The sequence below is a fragment of the Schistocerca gregaria genome, chromosome 3 (genome assembly GCF_023897955.1).
Source record: "Schistocerca gregaria isolate iqSchGreg1 chromosome 3, iqSchGreg1.2, whole genome shotgun sequence".
In the NCBI taxonomy this organism is placed as follows: domain Eukaryota; kingdom Metazoa; phylum Arthropoda; class Insecta; order Orthoptera; family Acrididae; genus Schistocerca; species Schistocerca gregaria.
The window spans coordinates 249,344,378-249,368,750 of NC_064922.1; the positions used below are offsets into that span (position 1 = coordinate 249,344,378).

The 24,373-nt window shown below is 41.3% G+C and overlaps 1 protein-coding gene across 5 annotated transcripts in view; it reads right to left on the minus strand.

Moving 5' to 3' along the window:
• LOC126354782 (uncharacterized) overlaps positions 1 to 24,373 on the minus strand; it is a 216,743-nt gene that overhangs the window by 132,226 nt on the left and 60,144 nt on the right. The window contains exon 1 of one of the 5 annotated variants that reach the window (XM_050004688.1): positions 3,058 to 3,087. The exons of the other annotated variants lie outside the window; for them this stretch is intronic. The gene's annotated coding sequence lies outside the window, so the exon portion shown is untranslated. Of the gene's footprint in view, positions 1 to 3,057; positions 3,088 to 24,373 lie in introns of those variants that run through there. 5 annotated transcript variants of the gene reach the window in all.

Sequence of the window (24,373 nt, forward strand, 5' to 3'; positions counted from 1 at the left end):
AAATGGTTCAAATGGCTCTGAGCACTATGGGACTTAACATCTTAGGTCATCAGTCCCCTAGAACTTAGAACTACTTAAACGTAACTAACCTAAGGACATCACACACATCCATGCCCAAGGCAAGATTCGAACCTGCTACCGAAGCAGTCCCGCGGTTCCGGACTGCAACGCCTAGAACCGCACGGCCACTGCGCCGGCCTTGGAACTTCACGTATGTGCTATAATTATTATTTTTCCTCGGCCGAGCAGAGTCGCCATACTAGAGTTACCGGCTAGAATGGAAGAAACGTCGAGTGTCTTGCCCCGTCGAAACAGACTCGTTGTAGACAGTGTTATTCGCTCAAAGATAAAAAAAGAAATCAACTGAACCCTAAAGAGCAATCCAGGCAGCTACAGTTCGTGATTTACTTAAATATTGGAAAACTTAAATATGGATGTCCCGGCTGTAATTTGAGCCTCACTCTTCCCGAATGCGAGTCAAGTAATTAAAACACATCACCTCGCTTTGTATCACGTAACAGCTTAAAAATGACACTCGAGCCACTGCAACAAACAACGAAAGCGTGACCGCTTTCTTTAAAACTGGGCGGCAGGGAAAATGGGAATAAAATGTATTAACGGATTATATGAAGGAAGGAGAGTGACGATGTTCTTTAATTCATTTCTATGAGGACGTGCTGAAAAAAATTAATACCGTAAGGCTACCTTTCCGTAGAAATGTTGGAACATTTGAGGCAATACTGAGCCTACGATTTATCTTAGAAAATAGACTAAGGAAAGGCATACTTACGTTTCTAGCATTCGTAGACTTAGAGAAAGCTTTTGACAATGTTGACTGGAATACTCTCTCTCAAATTCTGAAGGTGGCAGGGGTAAAATACAGGGAGCGAAAGGCTATTTACAATTTGTACAGAAACCAGATGGCAGTTATAAGAGTTGAGGGGCCATGAAAGGGAAGCAGTGGTTGGGAAGGCAGTGAGACAGGGTTGTAGCCTCTCCCCGATTTTATTCAATCTGTATATTGAGCAAGCAGTAAAGGAAACAAAAGAAAAATTAGGAGTAGGAATAAAAATCCATGGAGAAGAAATAAAACTTTGAGGTTCGCCGATGACATTGTAGTTCTGTCAGAGACAGCAAAGGACCTGGAAGAGCAGTTGAACGGAATGGACAGTGTCTTGGAAGGAGGATATAAGGAGAACATCAACAAAAGCAAAACGAGGATAACAGAATGTAGTCGAATTAAGTCGTGTGATGCTGTGGGAATTAAATTGGGAAATGGGACGCTTAAAGTAGTAAATGTGTTTTGCTAATTGGGAAGTAAAATAATTGATGATGGTCGAAGTAGAGAGGATACAAAATGTGGACTGGTAATGGCAAGGAAAGTGTTCCTGAAGAAGAGAAATTAACATTGAGTATAGATTTAAGTGTCAGGAAGTCGTTTCTGAGAGTATTTGTATGGAGTGTAGCAATGTATGGAAGGGAAACGTGGACGATAAATAGTTTAGACAAGAAGAGAATAGAAACTTTCGAAATGTGATGCTACAGACGAATGCTGACGATTGGATGGGTAGATCACATAACTAATGAGGAGGTATTGAACAGACTTGGAGAGAAGAGAAATTTGTGGCACAACTTGACTAGAAGAAGGGATCGGTTGGTAGGGCATATTCTGAGGCATCAAAGGATCACCAATTTATCACTGGAAGGCAGCGTGGAGAGTAAAAATCGTGGAGGGAGACCAAGAGATGAATACACTAAACACATTCAGAAGGATGTAGGTTCCAGTAGATACTGGGAGATGAAGAATGATAGTGATCGGGCCAAATATCTCACGAAACAAGCATCAAACGAAAATACTACATAGGAAGAAAGTCGTCTAGCTTGAAGGGGGAAACCAGATGGCGCTATGGTTGTCTCGCTGGATGGTGCTGCCATAGGTCAAACGGATATCAACTGCGTTTTCTAAAAATAGGAACCCCCATTTCATCAATCCATACTCTGTAAGCCACTGTGAAGTTCATGGAAGCAGATATTTTTATCGTAGACTACCACGCATCAAGAGTTTCTTCCCGTTCCATTGATGTATGAAATGAAGGAGGAATACCTGCTTAAGTGCCTCTGTGCACACTGTATTTAATCTAATGTTGTGTTTGCTGTCTCTACAAGAGCGATAAGTAGGGGTCCGTAGTGTACCCAAGATTCCTCATTTAATACTGGTTTTTATTTTTTTTAAAGCATTTGCGAGATGATTGGCGACTGTCTTTAAGCCAGTTCAGGTTTTCAGCGCTTTCGTGATACACTCCCATTAGCCTGACAAACCTGTGACCATTTGTGCTCCCTTTCTTTGTATACGTTCAATGTCCCCTGTTCACTCTATTAGGTATGGAATCTACACACTCCAGCAGTATTCTAGAATGGGTCACCCGAGTATTTTGTAAGCAAATTCCTTTGCAGGGTGACTGCATTTTCCTCCCATCCTGAAATGAACCGTAGTCTGCTACCTGACTGACCTACGATTGAATCTGTTTGGTAATTCCGCTTCATATCCCCACAAATGGTTACACCTAGGTATTTATATGAGTTGACTGATTCCGCTGGTATGCTACTCATAGGATGCCAAGTTTTGAGTTTTGTGAAATGTGTAATTTTAAATTTATGAACATTTAAAGCAAGATGTCAGTCTTTGCATCAGTTTGAAATATAATAAGTTGTGGCTGGACATTGTACAGTTTTTTTTTCAAACTGTATTCGTTAGAGATAATTGCACCACCTGCAAGAAATCCGATGTTACTATTAATATTACCTGCTAGGTCTTTAGTATACATTGAGAACAGCTTGTGTCCAAATATACTTCCCTGGGGCACGCCTGAAGTTACTTCCATATCTCTCGATGACTATTCAACAAGATAACATGCTGTGTGTTCCCAGACAGGATATAAGTTCAGTCATCAATTTTGTTTAATACCCTGTATGATCTTAGATCCATCAATAAATGTATTTACAACATTGAGTCAAATGCTTTCCAGAAGTCAAGAAATGCTACATCAGTCTTCTTACCTTCAGGGAGTCAAGTGAGAAATGAGTGAGTTGCGTTCTGCATGACTTTTTATGGATGCCATACTGACTGGCGTAGAGCATGCCATACTGTCGGGATACTGAGCAATCTACGCAGCACTATTAGCTGTTCTCAGTCTTTTTCCGATCACGAATGGCACGAGTGAAGATTATTGCTTGAATGTCTTCTTTGTGGTTTCTGTAACAGAAGCACTATACAGAACATTAAGTTGGCTAAAAGCTCTAAAGTCCTGAATCGATAGAAGTTGGTAAACATCGAGGTGTCAGCCAGTAGTCATTTGCATTTGGTTGAAGCCAACGTTACCTAGCTGAAAGTAGAGTGTGAGTTGGTCATTACTGACTGTTGTGTCACCTCCCACGCTGTACAGTGTACTTCAATTTGTGCCGTCGTGTTTCTTTTCGTTGTGGCGAGTGTATGTAACTGTTGCAGTTATGATCTTTATAAAACAAGTCAATACATAAAACAATTTCAGTTTTGATTACCACCAACATTTAAGCAGTCTTTAATCCTTGGGTAACAGAAGAAATATTGAATTTAATTGATGAAAGGAGAAAATATAAAAATGCAGTAAATGAAGCAGGCAAAAAGGAATACAGACGTCTCAAAAATGAGATCGACAGGAAGTGCAAAATGGCTAAGCAGGGATGGCTAGAGGACAAATGTAAGGATGTAGAGGCTTATCTCACTAGGGGTAAGATAGATACTGCCTACAGGAAAATTAAAGAGACGTTTGGAGAGAAGAGAACCACTTGTATGAATATCAAGAGCTCAGATGGAAACCCAGTTCTAAGCAAAGAAGGGAAGGCGGAAAGGTGGAAGGAGTATATAGAGGGTTTATACATGGGCGATGTACTTGAGGACAATATTATGGAAATGGAAGAGGATGTAGATGAAGATGAAATGGGAGATCAGATACTGCGTGAAGAGTTTGACCGGGCACTGAAAGACCTGAGTCGAAAGAAGGCCCCCGGAGTAGACGACATTCTACTGACGGCCTCGGGAGAGCCAGTCCTTACAAAACTCTACCATCTGGTGAGCAAGATGTATGAGACAGGCGAAATAGCCTCAGACTTCAGGAAGAATATAATAATTCCAATCCCAAAGAAAGCATGTGTTGACAGATGTGAAAATTACCGAACTATCAGTTTAATAAGTCACAGCCGCAAAATACTAACGCGAATTCTTTACAGACGAATTGAAAAACTAGTAGAATCCGACGAGGGGAAGATCAGTTTGGATTCCGTAGAAATACTGGAACACGTGAGGCAATACTGACCCTACGACTTATCTTAGAAGCTAGATTAAGGAAGGGCAAACCTACGTTTCTAGCATTTGTAGACTTATAGAAAGCTTTTGACGATGTTGACAGGAATACTCTCTTTAAAATTCTGAAGGTGGCAGGGGTAAAATACAGGGAGCGAAAGGCTATTTACAATTTGTACAGAAACCAGATGGCAGTCATAAGAGTCGAGGGACATGAAAGGGAAGCAGTGGTTGGGAAGGGAGTGAGACAGAGTTGTAGCCTCTCCCCGATCTTATTCAATCTGTATATTGAGCAAGCAGTAAAGGAAACAAAAGAAAATTTCGGAGTAGGTATTAAAATCCATGGAGAAGAAATAAAAACTTTGAGGTTCGCCGATGACATTGTAGTTCTGTCAGAGACAGCAAAGGACTTGGAAGAGCAGTTGAACGGAATGGATAGTGTCTTGAAAGGAGGATATAAGATGAACATGAACAAAAGCAAAACGAGGATAATGGAATGTAGTCGAATTATGTCGGGTGATGCTGAGGGAATGAGATTAGGAAATGAGACACTTAAAGTAGTAAACGAGTTTTGCTATTTGGGGAGCAAAATAACTGATGATGGTTGAAGTAGAGAGGATATAAAATGTAGACTGGCAATGGCAAGGAAAGCGTTTCTGAAGAAGAGAACTTTGTTAACATCGAGTATGGATTTAAGTGTCCGGAAGACATTTCTGAAAGTATTTGTATGGAGTGTAGCCTTGTATGGAAGTGAAACATGTACGATAAATAGTTTGGACAAGAAGAGAATAGAAGCTTTCGAAATATGGTGCTACAGAAGAATGCTGAAGATTAGATGGGTAGATCACATAACTAATGAGGAAGTATTGAATAGGATTGGGGAGAAGAAAAGTTTCTGGCACAACTTGACCAGAAGAAGGGATCGGTTGGTAGGACATATTCTGAGGCATCAAGGGATCACCAGTTTAGTATTGGAGGGCAGCGTGGAGGGTTAAAATCGTAGAGGGAGACCAAGAGATGACTACACTACGCAGATTCAGAAGGATGTAGGTTGCAGTGGGTACTGGGAGATGAAGAGGCTTGCACAGGATAGAGTAGCATAGAGAGCTGCATCAAACCAGTCTCAGGACTGAAGACCACAACAACAACAACAACCTCCAGGTGTGACGTCTGTTTCCACGGAAGCATGTTCCACATATTAAGTTGCCTACACTGTGGAAGGCAGACGCAGTTTCTTCGCCCCCCCTTTTTTTTCTACGCACGGCTCAACACCCCATAAATGCGTATATGGGGGCTCTGTTTGCTTTCTATGTTCCCCTGCACCTTCATCTGGCAACGACCAACACACTGTACCTGACATTTCGTAGTATTAACACCATGTATTTAAAGTTATTCATATATACAGAGGTATAAACAACGCATGAATTTGTGAAAATTCATATGTGAAAATTGGTGTTGGAAAATACCATATCTTTCATTTTATCATTCGATATTGCATTTCACTATATTTAATGTTATCGCATATTTTAACTTTATGCTGCAAAATATGACATATCAGTTCTTTCTTTATCCTTCTTCATATTTTCTCACACCATCAACATGTTGCTCCCTTAAAAAAATATCCGAATCCGAATTACCATAAAAGTTGAAGACACAGAGTAAATAAATTATCTCTAAAAATCACGTTCTATTGCAATAAAATATGATTAATTATACTTTCGAGTGGATCATGAAGGTTGAACCTCTGCCTAATTTTCTAAGATTCGAAATTACAGTTCTAAAACGCAAAGGAGATGCAATAACAATACTGGTCCTGTCTAGATTGGCAGTGGAGCAAACAAAAGACTAGGGGCTCAAATTTTGCGACTACCACCTTCTTCCACTGATTCAGAACAAGGGGGTTGAAGCGCAAATAATGTTTGCCGAAGTATCTGTTAAGAGTTCACGACTGTTTCTGTTCATGAAGATGATTAGATTAGATTGCTTCCTGTTGCATCAAAATTACCATTTAAATTAAGTTCTACGATGTACGATGCTTTCACTACCGACGGAGAGATTGTTCTATGTCTATGTCAGTCGCTGTGCCATTTGCTCGGTGGTCTTCACCTTGGTCGGCTTTTTGTTTTTTGGTAAACTGGGTTCGACTCTAGCACTTGTTTCGACCATCTGTCATCTTCCCTTCGAGCCACATGACCAGTCCACTGCCATATCAAGGTAGTCACCTTTTCCATTATGCCACTGAGCTCTGTTGCCCGTCTAATCTCCACTGGTTTTTTTCTTTCTTTCAGAAGCCCAACATTTATCTTTCCACCTTTGCTTCCGTTACTGTTAATTTTCTAACAATGAATTCATTTACTGTCCGTGGCTCACAGCCATAAACTCTTGTTACTGGCAGTATATATTGGGTAAAAACTGTTTTATTCAGGTTAGTCGACACCCTAGACTTCAAAACTGAGGATTGTCTTCCATAAGCATTCCAGACCATTTTTAAATGACGAAATATTTCTGGTTTTACGTCTCCTTTCATATTTACAAGTTGACCCAGATAAACATATTATGTTATCCTTTGCAGTTACGTTCTTCCAAAAGACATACAATATTTCCCTCTGGCATCATTCATCGTGATCTTGGTTTCATCATAGTTCATTTTTAGACCAACTTCGGAGTAGACTAACACGAGTTCGCTAACCAGTATTTGAAGATTTTCTGTGTTATTTGCAAATAGGACAATATCATAAGCAAACCTCAGGTTGCTTAATCTCTATCCCAGAATTTGGATTCCCTTTGTTTTCCTATTCAACTTAGACATTCTTTCTCTAGGACTGCTGAAAATAGTTTTGGAGGTAAAGAGTCATTTTGTTTTACACCCTTTTCAATGGGAAATCATTGGTTTCAACAACACTCGCAAACGCTGTGTAAATTTGGTGTATAAAACCTTTTCTGTTCTTTATTCTGTTAGAGCCTCAAACACAGCTGTGCGCCTGATCGAATAGAATGTCCTTTCAAAATCTACAAAGACATGGCAAACAGGTGGATGGTACTCTTTTGTCCTACTAATTGTTTTGCGTAGACTTGTGTGTGGATACCGCGCGTTTCTAGAAAAGTTCTGTGGCAAGGAATTCCTGATGAATCGACATGAAAGAGAAACTGTTTAAATTATTATTATCAGGAAACTCTGAAAAGTAACCACCACCTATGGTTAGCCTTGACGAATCAGCGGACGCATTTGGACGTTTCATTGGCATTCTTACTCTTAGCACCTCGACAAAGAAGAACCATCAGAGCCATTATTGATTCCCTGCAAGGCGTCGGAACGCACAGATTATTCAATAGTAGCTCGTTTTGTGAATGATTGTCTTAAAGTGCTCTCTACCGGTTCACTCCTCTTAGAAAATAAAATTGTTTACTTATTACTCTACTAAATACTACGCTAATTTTATGCACAATTCACTACCCTGAAACTGGGCAATTTTGTGACACTGTTAGCACTTTATGTAACATACCCTTATATACATATATACCGTGACATTTAATTTGCACATAAACCGAATTTTATAACGTTTATCCTCAAATTTTGGTAGAAATAAAGTTTTATGTGCAATGAGCTATTCGGAATATCGGATATTGAATATAACAATGTCCCCCCTCCCAGCAGAAAACAACATTGTGACATGATATCTGTAACAAGGAAAGTAGAGTTAAATTTGTGTGTCACAGCAATGGGCTGACCTAATGTTTTTTTTATGACCCACAGCTATAACATTGTTACAAATTTTCTCATTTTTGTGAGTTTTGTTTTATCCATGCACAGAAAACCATTTGTCTCAAAGTTTAGAAATATAGCGACATTCATTTTATTAATTCAAATCCAAATAATTATTGACTATCTCCACTGAATGAGTGGAAACTAAACTGTGTTATACGAAATAGTTTCCATCCTACGACTTTGCATTGACATCAGCTGTTTGTGAGAAATCAAAATTTGTGCTGGATTGGGACTCGAACCCGGATTTAGTACTTATCATGAGCAATCACCTTAACAACTTCGGCTATCTGAGCACGCCTCCAGGACTGCTCCAGATTTCCATATGTCACATAGTAACAATCCATACACATTGAAGAGCCAAAGAATCTGGTATACCTGCCTAATTTCGTGTACGGCTCCGAGAGCACGCAGAAGTGCCACAACATGACATGGCATGGACTTAACTAATGTCTAAAGTAGTGCTGGAGGGAATTGATAGCATGAATCCTGCAGGGCTGTCCATACATCCGTAAGAGTACGAGAGGGTGGAGAGATCTCTTCTGAACAGCACGTTGCTAGACATTCCAGATATGCTCAATAATGTTCATACCTGGGGCATTTCATGGCCAGCGGATGGGTTTAAACTCAGAAGAGTGTTCCTGATGCCAATCTGTAGCAAATCTGGACGTGTGAGGTGTCGCATTGTCCGACTGGAATTGCCAAGCCCGTTGGAATGTTCAACTGACATGAATGGATGCAGGTGATCAGACAAGATGCTTACGTATATGTCACATGTCAAACTTGTATCTAGACGTATCATGGGATCCATATCTATCCATCTGCACGTGCGCCACACCATTACAGAGCCTCCACTTGCTTGAACATTCCCCTGCTGACATGCATGGTCCACGGATTCATGAGGTTGTCTCCATACCGGTACACGTTCATCTGCTCGAGACAATTTGAAAAGAGACTCGTCTGACCAGGCAACACGTTTCCAGTCATCAACAGTCCAATGTTTGTGTTGATGGCCCAGGCGAGGCGTAAAGATTTGTGTCATGCAGTCATCAATGGTACACGAGTGGGCCTTTACCTCCAAAAGACGATATCGATGATGTTTCGTTGAATGGTTTGCATGCTGACACTTGTTGATGGCCCAGCACTGAAACCTGCAGCAATTGTCGGAAGGGATGCACTTCTGTTACGTTGAACGATTCTCTTCAGTCGTCGTTGGTCCCGTTCTTGCAGTATCTTTTTCCGGCTGCAGCGATGCCAGAGGTTTGACTTTTACCGGATTCCTGATTTTCACGGTACACTCGTGGAATGTTCGTAAGGGAAAATCCCCACTTCATCACTACCTTGGACGTGCTGTGTACCATCGCTCGTGCGACGACTACAAGACCACGTTGAAACTCACTTAAATCTTGATAAAATGTCATTGTAGCACCAGTAACCGATCTAACAACTGCGGCAGACACTTATGTACGCGTTGCCGATCGCAGCACAGTTTTATGCCTGCTGGCATACTTCTGCATTTGAATATGCATGCCTACACCAGTTTCTTTGGCGCTTCAAATATTATATCCTAATTCTAGCTGGTCGAGAGATGGGTATATCATTCTCATCAACATCTGCATCTACATGATTACTCTGCAATTCACATTTAAGTGCTTAGCAGAGGGTTCATCGAACCACAATCATACTATCTCTCTACCATTCCACTCCCGAACAGCGCGCGGGAAAAACGAACACCTAAACCTTTCTGTTCGAGCTCTGATTTCTCTTATTTTATTTTGATGATTATTCCTACCTATGTAGGTTCGGCTGAACAAAATATTTTCGCATTCGGAAGAGAAAGTTGGTGACTGAAATTTCGTAAATAGATCTCGCAGCGACGAAAAACGTCTTTGCTTTAATGACTTCCATGCTAACTCGCATATCATATCTGCCACACTCTCTCCCCTATTACGTGATAATACAAAGCGAGCTGCCCTTTTTTGCACCCTGTCAATGTCCTCCGTCAATCCCACCTGGAAAGGATCCCACACAGCGCAGCAATATTCTAACAGAGGACGAACGAGTGTACTGTAAGCTGTCTCTTTAGTGGACTTGTTGCATCTTCTAAGTGTCCTGCCAATGAAACGCAACCTTTGGCTCGCCTTCCCCACAATATTTTCTATGTGGTCTCTCCGACGGAAGTTGTTCGTAATTTTAACACCCAGGTACTTAGTTGAATTGACAGCCTTGAGAATTGTACTATTTATCGAGTATTCGAATTCCAACGGATTTCTTTTGGAAGTCATGTGGATCACCCCACACTTTTCGTTATTTAGCGTCAACTGCCACTTGCCACCTGCCAATCTTTTCTAAATCGCTTTGTAACTGATACTGCTCTTCGGATGACGCTACTAGACGGTAAATTACAGCATCATCTACGAACAACGTAAGAGAACTGCTCAGATTGTCACCCAGGTCATTTATATACACTCCTGGAAATTGAAATAAGAACACCGTGAATTCATTGTACCAGGAAGGGGAAACTTTATTGACACATTCCTGGGGTCAGATACATCACATGATCACACTGACAGAACCACAGGCACATAGACACAGGCAACAGAGCATGCACAATGTCGGCACTAGTTCAGTGTATACCCACCTTTTGCAGCAATGCAGGCTGCTATTCTCTCATGGAGACGATCGTAGAGATGCTGGATGTAGTCCTGTGGAACGGCTTGCCATGCCATTTCCACCTGGCGCCTCAGTTGGACCAGCATTCGTGCTGGACGTGCAGACCGCGTGAGACGACGCTTCATCCAGTCCCAAACATGCTCAATGGGGGACAGATCCGGAGATCTTGCTGGCCAGGGTAGTTGACTTACACCTTCTAGAGCACGTTGGGTGGCACGGGATACATGCGGACGTGCATTGTCCTGTTGGAACAGCAAGTTCCCTTGCCGGTCTAGGAACGGTAGAACGATGGGTTCGATGACGGTTTGGATGTACCGTGCACTATTCATTGTCCCCTCGACGATCACCAGAGGTGTACGGCCAGTGTAGGAGATCGCTCCCCACACCATGATGCCAGGTGTTGGCCCTGTGTGCCTCGGTCGTATGCAGTCCTGATTGTGGCGCTCACCTGCACGGCGCCAAACACGCATACGACCATCATTGGCACCAAGGCAGAAGCGACTCTCATCGCTGAAGACGACACGTCTCCATTCGTCCCTCCATTCACTCCTGTCGCGACACCACTGGAGGCGGGCTGCACGATGTTGGGGCGTGAGCGGAAGACGGCCTAACGGTGTGCGGGACCGTAGCCCAGCTTCATGGAGACGGTTGCGAATGGTCCTCGCCGATACCCCAGGAGCAACAGCGTCCCTAATTTGCTGGGAAGTGGCGGTGCGGTCCCCTACGGCACTGCGTAGGATCCTACGGTCTTGACGTGCATCCGTGCGTCGCTGCGGTCCGGTCCCAGGTGGACGGGCACGTGCACCTTCCGCCGACCACTGGCGACAACATCGATGTACTGTGGAGACCTCACGCCCCACGTGTTGAGCAATTCGGCGGTACGTCCACCCGGCCTCCCGCATGCCCACTATACGCCCTCGCTCAAAGTCCGTCAACTGCACATACGGTACACGTCCACGCTGTCGCGGCATGCTACCAGTGTTAAAGACTGCGATGGAGCTCCGTCTGCCACGGCAAACTGGCTGACACTGACGGCGGCGGTGCACAAATGCTGCGCAGCTAGCGCCATTCGACGGCCAACACCGCGGTTCCTGGTGTGTCCGCTGTGCCGTGCGTGTGATCATTGCTTGTACAGCCCTCTCGCAGTGTCCGGAGCAAGTATGGTGGGTCTGACACACCGGTGTCAATGTGTTCTTTTTTCCATTTCCAGGAGTGTAGATCAGGAACAGCAGAGGTCCCAGGACGCTTCCCTGGGGAACACCTGATATCACTTCAGTTTTACTCGATGATTTGCCGTCTATTACTACGAACTGTGACCTTCCTGACAGGAAATCACGAATAAAGTCACACAACTGAGACGGTACCCCGTAGGCCCGTAGCTTGATTAGAAGTCGCTTGTGAGGAACGGTGTCAAAAGCTTTGCGCAAATCCAGAAATACGGAATCAACTTGAGATCCCCTGTCGATAGCGGCCATTACTTCGTGCGTTGGAGAAGAACGATTTTTTCTGAAACCATGCTGATTACGTATCAATAGGTCGTTCCCTTCGAGGTGATTCATAATGTTTGAATATAGTATATGCTCCAAAACCCTACTGCAAACCGATGTCAATGATATAGGTCTGTAGTTCGATGGATTATTCCTACTACCCTTCTTAAACACTGGTGCGACCTGCGCAATTTTCCAATACGTAGGTACAGATCTATCGAAGTGCGAGCGGTTGTGTGTGATTGCTAAGTAGGGAGCTATTGTATCAGCGTAATCTGAAAGGAACCTAATATGTATACAATCTGGACCTGAAGACTTGCCCGTATCAAGCGATTTGAGTTGCTTCGCAACCCCTAAGGTATCTACTTCTAAGAAACTCATGCTAGCAACTGTTCGTGTTTCAAATTCTGGAATATTCCATTCGTCTTCCCTGGTGAAGGAATTTCGGAAAACTGCGTTCAATAACTCCGCTTTAGCGGCACAGTCATCGTAACAGTACCATCGGCACTGCGCAGCGAAGGTGTTTACTGCGTCTTGCCGCTTGTGTACTTTACATACGACCAGAATTTCTTCGGATTTTCTACCAAATTTTGAGACAATGTTTCGTTGGGGAACCTATTAAGGCATCTCGCATTGAAGTCCGTGCCAAATTTCGCACGTCTCTAAATTTTAGACAATCTTCGAGATTTTACGTTCTTCTGAACTTTGCATGCTTTTTCCGTTGCCTCTGCAACAGCGTTCGGACCTGAGGGATCAGTTCCATCTCTTACCAATTTATGAGGTATGACTCTCTCAGTTGCTGTTGCTACTATATCTTTGAATTTGAGCCACATCTCGTCTACATTCGCATAGTCAGTTCGGAAGGAATGGAAGTTGTCTTTTAGGAAGGCTTCTAGTGGCACTTTATCCACTTTTTTAAATAAAATTATTTTGCGTATGTTTCTGATGGATTTGGAAGAAACGGTATTGAGCCTAGCTACAATGACCTTGTGATCACTAATCCGTGTATCAGTCATGATGCTCTCTATCAGCTCTGGATTGTTTGTGGCTAAGAGGTCAAGTGTGTTTTCGCAACCACTTACAATTCGCGTGGGTTCGTGGACTAACTGCTCGAATTAATTTTCGGAGAAAGCATTTAGGACAATCTCGGAAGACGTTTTCTGCCTACCAACGGTTTTGAACAAGTATATTTGGCAACATACCGAGGGTAGGTTGAAGTCCCCACCAACTATAACCGTATGAGTGGGGTATTTATTTGTTACGAGACTCAAACTTTCTCTGAACTGTTCCGCAACTGTATCATCGGAGTCTGGGGGTCGGTAGAAAGAGCCAATTATTAACTTAGTTCGGCTGTTAAGTATAACCTCCACCCATACCAATTCGCACGGAGTATCTACTTCGACTTCACTACAAGGTAAACCACTACTGACAGACACAAACACTCTGCCACCAATTCTGCCTGATCTATCTTTCCTGAACACCGTCTGAGACTTCGTAAAAATTTCAGCAGAACTTATTTCAGGCTTTAGCCAGCTTTCTGTATCTATAACGATTTCAGCTTCTGTGCTTTCTATTAGTGCTTGAAGCTCACGGACTTTCCCAGCACAACTACAACAATTTACAACTACAATTCCGAATGTTCCTTGATTCAAGCACGCCCTGTATTTGCCATGCACCCTTTGAGATTGCAGCTCACCCCGTACTTTCCCGGGCATTCTAACCTAAAAAAACCCGCCCAGTCCACGCCACACGGCCTCCGCTACTCGTGTAGCCGCCAGCCGAGTGTAGTGAACTCCTGACCTATTCAGCGGAACCTGAAACCCCACCACCCTATGGCGCAAGTCAAGGAATCTGCAGTCAACACGGTCGCAAAACCGTCGGAGCCTCTGATTCAGTCCCTCCACCTGGCTCTGCACCAAAGGTCCGCAGTCAGTTCTGTCAACGATGCTGCAGATGGTGAGCTCTGCCTTCATCTCGTAAGCAAGACCGGCAGCCTTCACCAAATCAGATACCCGCTGGAATCCAGAGAGAATTTCTTCAGATCCAAAGCGACACACGTCATTAGTGCCGACATGTGCCACCACCTGCAGCTTGCTGCACCCTGTGCTCTTCATGGCATCCAGAAGGACCCTTTCCACATCAGGAATGACTCCACCGGGAATGCACACAGAGTGCACACTGGATTCATTCCCCTCCTTAGCCGCCATATCCCTAAGGGGCCCCATTACATGTCTAACATTGGAGATCCCAACTACCAATAAGCCCACCCTCTGTGATTGCCCGGACCTTGAAGCTGAGAATCATCCTCCGAAACAGGGCAGGCACTTGTATCTGGCCCAGCCAGAGACAGTACCTGAAACCTGTTTGTCAGACGCACCAGGGAAGCTTTCTGATCAGCCTCCGGGGACGTCTTTCGCTGCCTGCCACACCTTGAAACGGCCTCCCAATCAACCACAGGCGAGGGCTCAGCCCCACTGCAGGCAGCAACCGGGGCAACCACAGCAGCAGACTGATGTGGGGACAGACGGGATGAGGTTGACATCTGCACGATACCGAAGTCCGACTCTCCACAGTGGTGCCCATTGGCAACAGCCTCAAGCTGCGCAACTGAAGTCAGCGCCGCCTGCAGCTGTGAGCGAAGGGATGCCAACTCGCCCTCATCTGAGCACAGCAATCACAGTCCCTGTCCATTCTAATCGATGTTGAACAACAGTTAGTGAAACACAAGTCTGTGCCTAGATAACGCAAGGGAAACAAGCAAAGACTGTATGAACTAACCTGCACAAATGCCTAATGACTGCGCTACAATCTGCCTGAATTTACGATTACAGTAACTAAAACTAGAAATTACACGTCCTATACGAAACTCACACGCAATGTAAGTACGAATCTACGAAGTAAACACAGAAAAGAAGCTATATATGTATCTTTCTGCACTGTCGATGTGCACCAACTGGGAGCTCAGGCCATTTATAATGTCTGTCTTTACACAATGTCTGTGTCTTCACAAAAAAATGTTCTTCGACATGCATGTCTGAAGAAACAGACACTGCCACTGACAGTTCCAGCTCAGTTTCAGCTGCGAAAAGTGTGCATTGACATCAGCTATTTGTGACATATGAAAATGTGTGCTGAACTGAGGGTATTTGAGAACACGAATAGTGTCAAGCCATAAGTTTAAGTAAACACAATCAACAAGCATCAGCTTAATCTTTCAAGGAACTCCTCGACAGAACAGGAGTCACCTATGAGTAAACTCTTCAATTTCGATTTGAAAGCGCTAAGATTTTTGAATTATTGTGCTAGATTATTGAAAATGGAGGCAGCAGTATACTGCACACCTTTCTGCACAATAGTTAAGGAATACGATCCAAATGCAGGTTTGATTTCTGCCAAGTGTTAACTGAATTCTTGAGAATAAGCTAATATTGTTAACAAGAAATGACAGTAATGAGTATATATGTTGAGAGGCCAAAGTCAAAATACCCAGACTCGTGAACAGGGATTGACAAGAGGTTGAGGAACTTACACTACTTATTGCCTGAACTGCCTGTCCCTGAGCCAAAAATATCCTCTTAGAATGGGAAGCGTTACCCCAAAATATAACACCATATGACGTAAGTGAATGAAAATAAGCGAAGTCGACTAATTTTTGTGTCAAATGATTACTCACTTCAGATACTGTTCGAACAGTAAAAATGGCAGCGTTACGTCTTTGAACAAGATCCTGTATGTGGGCTTTCCATGACAGTTTACTATGTATCTGAACACCTAGAAATTTGAACGGTTCAGTTTCACTAATCATATGCCCATTCTATGGAGCTAAAACGTCAGGTTTTGTTGAATTGTGAGTTAGAAACCATAAAAACCGAGTCTTATTGTGATTTAGCGTTAGTTTATTTTCTACACACTAAGAACTTAAGCCATTAACTGTATTATTTGAAACTGAGACAATATTGCACACAACATCCTTTACTCTTTACCCATAATACTAAAGGGCGTATTATTTATATAAAAAAGGAACAGGAGTGGCCCCAACACTGATCCCTGGGGCACCCCCCCCCCCCCCCCCCCAATTAGACCGTACCCCACTAAGACCCCACATCACAGCCATTCTCAACACAGTGAATAATGACCTTTTTATGTCTGTTGCTAAAGTAAAAGGTGAACTAATTGTGAGCTACTCTCCATATTCTGCAATGGTCCAACTTCTGGAGCAATATTTTGTGATCAACACACTTTAAAAGCCTTAGTTATATCAAAAAATATGCCTAGCATTCGTAACCTTTTGTTTAACCCACCCAGTATCTCACAAAGAAAAGAGAATATAGCATTTTCAGTTGTTAAACGACTTCTAAAGCCGAAGTTTATATTTGATAGCAAATCGTGTGATATAAAATGATAAATTATCCTTACATACACAGTCTTCTCAATAACATTAGCAAACAATGATGGCATAGAAACAGGTTTAAAATTGTCTCCATTATCCCTTTCTACTTTTTTATAAAGAGGCTTTACTATTGAGTATTTTAATCATTTAGGAAACTGACCATTCCTAGAGGAAAAATTACAAATATGGCTAAATACAGGGCCAATGTGAGCAGCACAGTATTTTCCTACTCTGCTAGGCACTCCATCATATCTATGAGAGTCCTTAGTCTTCAGAGATTTAATTATGGACTCAATCTCCTCCTTGTCTGTATCACAGAGGAGTATTTCAGACATCAATTGCATAAAGGCATTTGCCATGAAAGTTATATGATTCCCTGTAGAAACTAAATTTTTATTTAATTCGCCAGCAATGCTCCGAAAGTGATTGTTAAATACTGTACATATATCTGACTTATCAGTAAGAGAAATATTTTTACTACAAACTGACTTCATATCATCGACCTTGTGCTGCTGACTAGACAATTCGTTCACAACTGACTGTATGATTTTAATTTTATCCTGTGAATTAGCTATTGTATTTGCGTACCACATCCTCTTTGTCTTCCCAATAACATTTTTAAGCACCTTACAGTACTGTTTGTAATGGACTATGGTAGCTTGATTGTGACTACTTCTAACAATTTGATATAATTCCTGCTTTGTTCTACATGCTGTCCTTATCCCATAATTCAGAAATCCAGGTTGCCTTTTACTGCTAGTACCCCATTTAGAACTTTATAATGGATAGCAGCTCTCAAATTGCATGAGAAATATGTTAAGGAAGGCGTTATATTTGTTGTCTGTGTTACTGGCACTATAAACATCCTGTCACTCTTGTTCCTTGACAATGTTTAAAAAAACTCTCTATTGTTATTGGATTAACTTTCCAACATAGTTTGTAATTATATGTGACAAAGCCTTTTAGTGTTAAAATTTGTGCATCATGGTTTGAAAGGTCATTCACCCTTTTACTAACAGAGTGCCTACCTAATAATGAAGAAGGAATAAAAATATTGTCTGTAGCTGTGCTACTATTGTTCCTCTGCATCCTAGTTGGAAAAAAACACAGTCTGCATAAGATCATATGAATTTATGAGATCTACCAACATCCTTTTTCTTGCACCATCATATACAAAAGTTATACTGAAGTCACCACATACGACTAATTTCTAGTACTTCCTATAAAGTGAACCAAGACCCTCTCTAGCTTGAGCAGAAATGCTCTGAAGTCAGAGTTAGGGGACTTATAAACGATAACAATTGTAAGTTTAGTTCACTAAATTCAACTGCCCCTGCACAACATTCAAATATCTGCTCAGTGCAGTGCCGTTATAGGTCTGGGGACTCAAATGGAATATTGTTTTTTTACGTACATGGCCACTCCCACAACTCACAAGAAACTCCTTGAGAAACAGCCAGGTAATCTGTATCCTAGTAAAGAAAGCCTCTGAATGGTCAAATTATTTAAGTGGTGCTCTGATATAGCAATAATTTCAGAGTCGACGTCTATAAGCAGTTTACTAACTTTATCTCTAACACCTCTTATATTTTGATGAAATATGCTAATTACTTATCTACTTGGAAATATGACGTTCTCTGAAGGTGAACCCTTAGTTAGAGGAACTTCCTTGTAGCAGGTATACCTATCAGCTGACTTCAGTCTAAAAAAGGTGCAAGTCTAACACCAACTACTACAGAAATTTTTCCATGAGCGAAAGCACCACCACCCACTACATTCTCACCTATAAGCTTTGCCAGCCTTCCCTTCCCATACCTGTTGAGGTGCAGGCCATGCCTAGTGAACCCCGATCTACTGGCAGACTGAACTGTCACTACTGCAGTGTGACCCATGCCCTCTGCCGTCACCGCCCTCCCCAGCCCCATGTTAACGCGCGTAACAGCCACATTAAGATGAGGCCGATCATGACGCTGAAACAGCTGCGCAAAATGCACATTAATGCCACCAGTTCGAGTAGCTATCTTTATATCATATTCCCCGTCCCTATCAAGACTGTTCTCTGTTCCACTCACTAACACAACCTGATCCTCCTTCGTAAAATTCCTATGCTGTCAGTCACATGAGCCAACGCTGCACTAGGCTTCACAATGCTGGTGACCTGATACTCACTCCCCATCACTTCCTGTTCCCCGTCCCTATCAAGACTGTTCTCTGTTCCACTCACTAACACAACCTGATCCTCCTTCGTAAAATTCCTATGCTGTCAGTCACATGAGCCAACGCTGCACTAGGCTTCACAATGCTGGTGACCTGATACTCACTCCCCATCACTTCCTGCTGGCCCACACCTCTACCGTGCGATGTGATGTATCACACCTCGATGGGCTAAACTGACGACGTTATATTTATCTTGCTGTGCGGGACTCACAAACTGTCAGAGCATGAGGATTGTGACTACGTGACATGTAGAAGTCTGAACTGGTTCTGGAGGCGTGCTTGATAGCCAAATTGATTAGGGTGACCGCAATAAGCAGGAAATCCAGGTTTGAGTCCTGTTCCAGCACAAATTTTCATATGTCGCAAAACAGCCGATGTCAATGCATAGTCGCAGGATTCAAAACTATTTCGCATGTTTACCACAGCTATGATCCTCAGTGACAGTGGAACAACGCGAGAAAAAACAGGTGACAACAATTAAATTTAACGCAATAGCCTTTACGAAAAGTAATTATTTTAAATTGTCAGACGCGTAATTCCAAGTTTAATGGTATGAGGAAAAACCGTGTCTTAATACAATATTATTAGCAACTATAATATGTTGTATTTAGGAACGAAGTTGTACACGAAATAAAAGCCATTTAGAAATGTCTCTAATTTCCTGAATGAGACTTGTTTTCTACAAATCTAACTGTTGCTATTGTTTCTGCAGGTAGGCCCATGAGCGCGATCACAAAGCTACCAATATAATCAATGGGAATAACCTAACTATGCAGTATCTTCAACTTTTTTCTTGTAAAGTTTCACTTTCATGCTGAATGCTCTGCGCATATAATTTACTTATACCAACTTATTTTCAGTTAGTCAGCAATTAAGAGTTATAGGCAGTACCAAACATATACAAGAAATTTTCAAACACTTTTCCCCACCTGCTAATAAAATGGCTTTCCGACTAGTGCATGTGTAACGCATGAAGTTGTAGCTTCTATGACTGCTGGCAGTGCTTTACAAGAACACACTGCAGCAATTCCGATAATGACCCAAATTACAGCATTTAAGAACAAAAGCTGGAGACGCTGATGTCGTAACGTAATAAGTCAGTCACAAAGTTCCCCACCTTCATGGTATTATAATTTTGGACCTTCTATTCGTATGTATTTTTCTTCTTGGCCTCTCCAATCCCTCTAAACCACAAAGAAATACGATTATTTCTCAAGACATTTTCTGACGAAACAGAAGGCAGTCAGCTCTATATGCCTACCATTTGATCACAATATCCTGACCAAGGTTAGATGAAAAAGCAAGGTCCGCCTACATAAGCCCAACACATAGAAAATTGCGGGGGTTTGAGGGTGCGCAGGGGTATGGGGTGACCACTTGGTGTACCTCATGCAGTTCTGGCAGTAGACAAGTACTCAATGCTTCAGCACAGTCTGGCACAGCTCGACAATGACTTCGTAATTGGTCCTGTACATAGAGGTTCAGTACATTTAGATCACCAATGTTGGCAGCAGCTGGACGCAAAACACTAAATGGTCCGAAATTTACCCACTACTACGGACTTTGGCTGATCCAGAACTAGTCAACCCCTACTTAGGACGTCATGAACAGTAGATTTTACTTCCTGGGCAAGTGAAAGACTCCAAGTGAAGTATCACGAAACGTTTGCCTGTAGATAATTCAGTTAGTGACGAACACTATTTACACTTGTTGCTCTATCTGATGTTTCTCTGTTTGAAGGTTATAAACAGCAGATTTGATTTGCCTTGTTGACACAGTGTTTTTGCTTGTAAGCATCATGGTTATTCTGGCATTTGTTTGTATGCCAGTTTGCTTACAAAGTCTAAAAGTCGTTCTTCAACTTTATATCATGAACTGTTCAGTTCTATGACCTCTATTTGTACAATTTGTACAACAGTACTTTCCATATTCATTTTATAGTTCAAAGCTGAATAACGTTCCCATTTATTCTCTGTATTTTCAATTACACACACATTCAGTATTGTGACCCTAGGAAAACCTGCAAACTGATTAAATTGGCTGAACTTTTTTTACTATCTGTAAAACATTTTTGTGTAGTAGTGATCTATTCTGAAATTTCAAGCATCTGACCACAAAGGTTTGTTACAGCTTTATGAGAACCCATTCTTCCTACTCTAATAGTAAGGGGCATTTGTGATTACGTAATTTATTCATGTATTTTACTTTGTCTAGTGTGACTAACAATAAATTTATCATGTAACAAAAGCTGTGTGCAAAATAGCTGTCATTCAGTCATTTCGCCAGGAAACAATATGGAACACACCGAAAAGTGTGATCTAAAAGATGACATGGCAACATTTTGATATGTGATATGGCGATATTGCCGCAAGGTATCTCAGAAAAATAGGCTTTTACAGTCCTGCTTACCACGTGTTGTGTCTTCTTGTTGATATCACATAGCGTGTCTATATATTATGGAGCCATTCGCATGGTAGTATAAGATGCACAATGATTCCTCGTTGTTTCTAGATGCCCACCATAGTTTATGGTAATGCTTCCCATTGCTAGATCCATGTCTCCTGGGGTTCAGCAGTTCGATGGTGGTGGTGGTACTGGTGCTGCACTGCCTACAGCAACAGCTACAGCATCCCTCCTACATTCAGTGAGGCTTAAGACAGGGAAGTGAGCCAGCTGCTCTAGGCATACGGTTGCAGTTACTCATTGGTCATTGGTGTCGTTAAATTTAAGGGTGCGCAAAAGTGTGGCCATCAGCTCTCATACTACTACTTAGTGCTTTACAGAAAATAAAATACATACTATTAAACACATAGAAATAACAAAGCAGTAACAAAATCGCAAAATACCTAAAAAGATTCAAAAATATAAAGTTTTACAAAAGTAATTCTACATTATTCTAAATTTTGGCTATTACACCAGCTTGGGAGACACACTGCATGTTCTTTCCCATCACCTATGGGAGGAGCTGAGAAGTGATTCAAAGTCTAATTACAGTTTCCTATTTCTAACGTCTCATTTTATATTTGTTGGCAAATATCCACTTAGACTGGAGATCATCTTGCCACAGATGTCAAAGAGCAATGCTCCGAAGCAAAGATAAGTTGGCCTCGTTCTACCTCAATGGCTGGGAACGATTGTGTTATGGCTAGATAATAACCATTACTATCAGTAGTCTTTAATTTATAGCCAGACCTGTTCCAAATGACACACAGCTAGGTGTTTCAACAATGAGATCACAGTCAGTAAGGGAACTTTACAATTTGCCATAGCAGGTACTGTATGTGCCTCCTTGGATGAAGAGTGCACCAATATGTTACTGCAAATTCCTGTGTATTGTGAGATCCGTCGTGATGTCTCCTCTTTCCCAGCTTGACGTCTGATATACTGGATAGACTGAATTTGTTTCTCTGTATGTTAAGTGGACTTAGTAACTTACAGTGCACTCAGGAGTTGGAAGAGATGAGAAATGTTGTTGATGAGTATATGTCAGCTGCTACAGTGCTCGTAATAGAAGGACTTATTTCTCAAGCCGTAGATCCATAATGTGCTAACGTTCTTTCCACAGATCTTAACTCAACGTGTTCTCAAGAATGTGACATATTTTCACTTAAAAGTTTATACCAAACTTCTCAAAAATGTATAAATTTCTATCCATTGAAAGGTATTAGATGATCGTTAAGCTACTTTAGAGATACATACGCTTATGAAGGCCACATTACTGAAATGAAGATGTATGGATAGTAGAGTAATGTAAAAGCAAGTATTTTATGCTGTTAACTATGTATACATTAGTTAGTCCTGCTAAGAAATTTGTCACTGGTTTAGAAGGATTTGGCCCTGAATAATTAGTTACTTACTTAGTTACATGTTCCACAGATCATTTGAACGATTCTTTTATTAAAATGTACATATTGTTGGCCCTATTTGTGCAACTACACTTATAAACAAGATCTTTTTTCAGGCTACCTGTTTTTAAACAGAAAGTTGTCCATAGAATAGAACGTGTTGACGAGGTGGAATGATTTTAGGTAAGATTTAAAACTTGTTTGTTACCTGTCAGACATGTGATGTTATCGGGAAAAGATCAAAAATTTTTCTCAGTTCATATTGAACCCTTTTTGCAACCATTGACAACTTTAATAATAGGAAATTAGAAAGTCATTTTTTTCTCTAGTGTTGTAGGTATTGACATCACTTCTTTTCTCAAATCGAGAAGGGTTATTTATGATGGATATCATTAGATAATGCATGTATTATAACAGTGCAGTTAAAATGTCTAACTTCTTGAAGAGGCACTTACATGATGACCACGGGTAAACACCACATATTATTCTTAATACTCATTTTTGTTCATTTTTTTCTTTCTAACTTGTGATTTACCACAGAAATATATTCCATAACGCAGTATTGAGTTTAAATATGCAGAGTATGTCAGGAGGTTGATTCGTTTGTGAATAAGAGTAACAAGTACACAAAGAGCAAATGTAGCTGCACCTAACTGAGAACATCAGTAATATGTTTCTGCCATTTAAAGGTTTCTATTAATATGTACACACACAAGCATGATTCAAATTAGTTTTGTGTGAAGGCTACAGTTCCATAAAACTACATGATCAGATGCGTGGGAAAACTCACAAACATTTCTAACTGTTGATAATTTGTTATTTAAGACTTGCAATATGTGATGAGTGAATGTATAAATAGCGTTCTCAGTAGAGAAACTCTTGTGGAACCCAAACTATGATACGCTAAGTAAATTGTTTGTACTGAAATGTGAGATTACCTGTAAATACACAACTATTTCGAATATTTTGGAAAACTGTGTCAGCAAGGAAACTACACGATGATTATTAATCTTTCTTGTCACCTTTTTATGAGGAAATTTAACAGGTGCATTTTTTGACCTGTATGGAAAAATGACATGTGCTAGTGATACATTACATATATCACTGAGGACATTACTTATTAAGTTAGACAAGTTTTCAGATCCTGTTTGTAATTCCATTGACACCATATTAATTATTTTATTTTAGTATTTTTGTAATTCCATTAGTTGCAGTGAAGGGCGTTTATGCTACTTCCAGTTGCTTAAAGTTTTGTGGAATGGTAATTTAATGTACTCTCCTGATTCTTAAACTGAATCATGTAATCTGATTTTTGCTGCTACACTTAGAAAATGATTGTTAAAAGCACTTGTAACTTATGAATTATCAGTCATAACATTGTTATACAGTTTAATCGTTTTGGTATCTTGTACTCTGACCAACTGTTCTGGCTTATGTTAAAAAGATAAAAACTATGTAGGATACTGTCCATCTCCATTATTAATTTCTGTTAGGATGTACATACTCCTTTGCATTTTAATGACTAACGTTAAAGTTTTACAGTATATTTTGTAGTATACAAGTAATGTCAGCCCTTGATTTATTCTTGCTTTTATATAGGTATCCCTCTTCCCTTTGTGTAAAATTTTAATTCCCTTGTTTATCCATGACTTGCTTGTT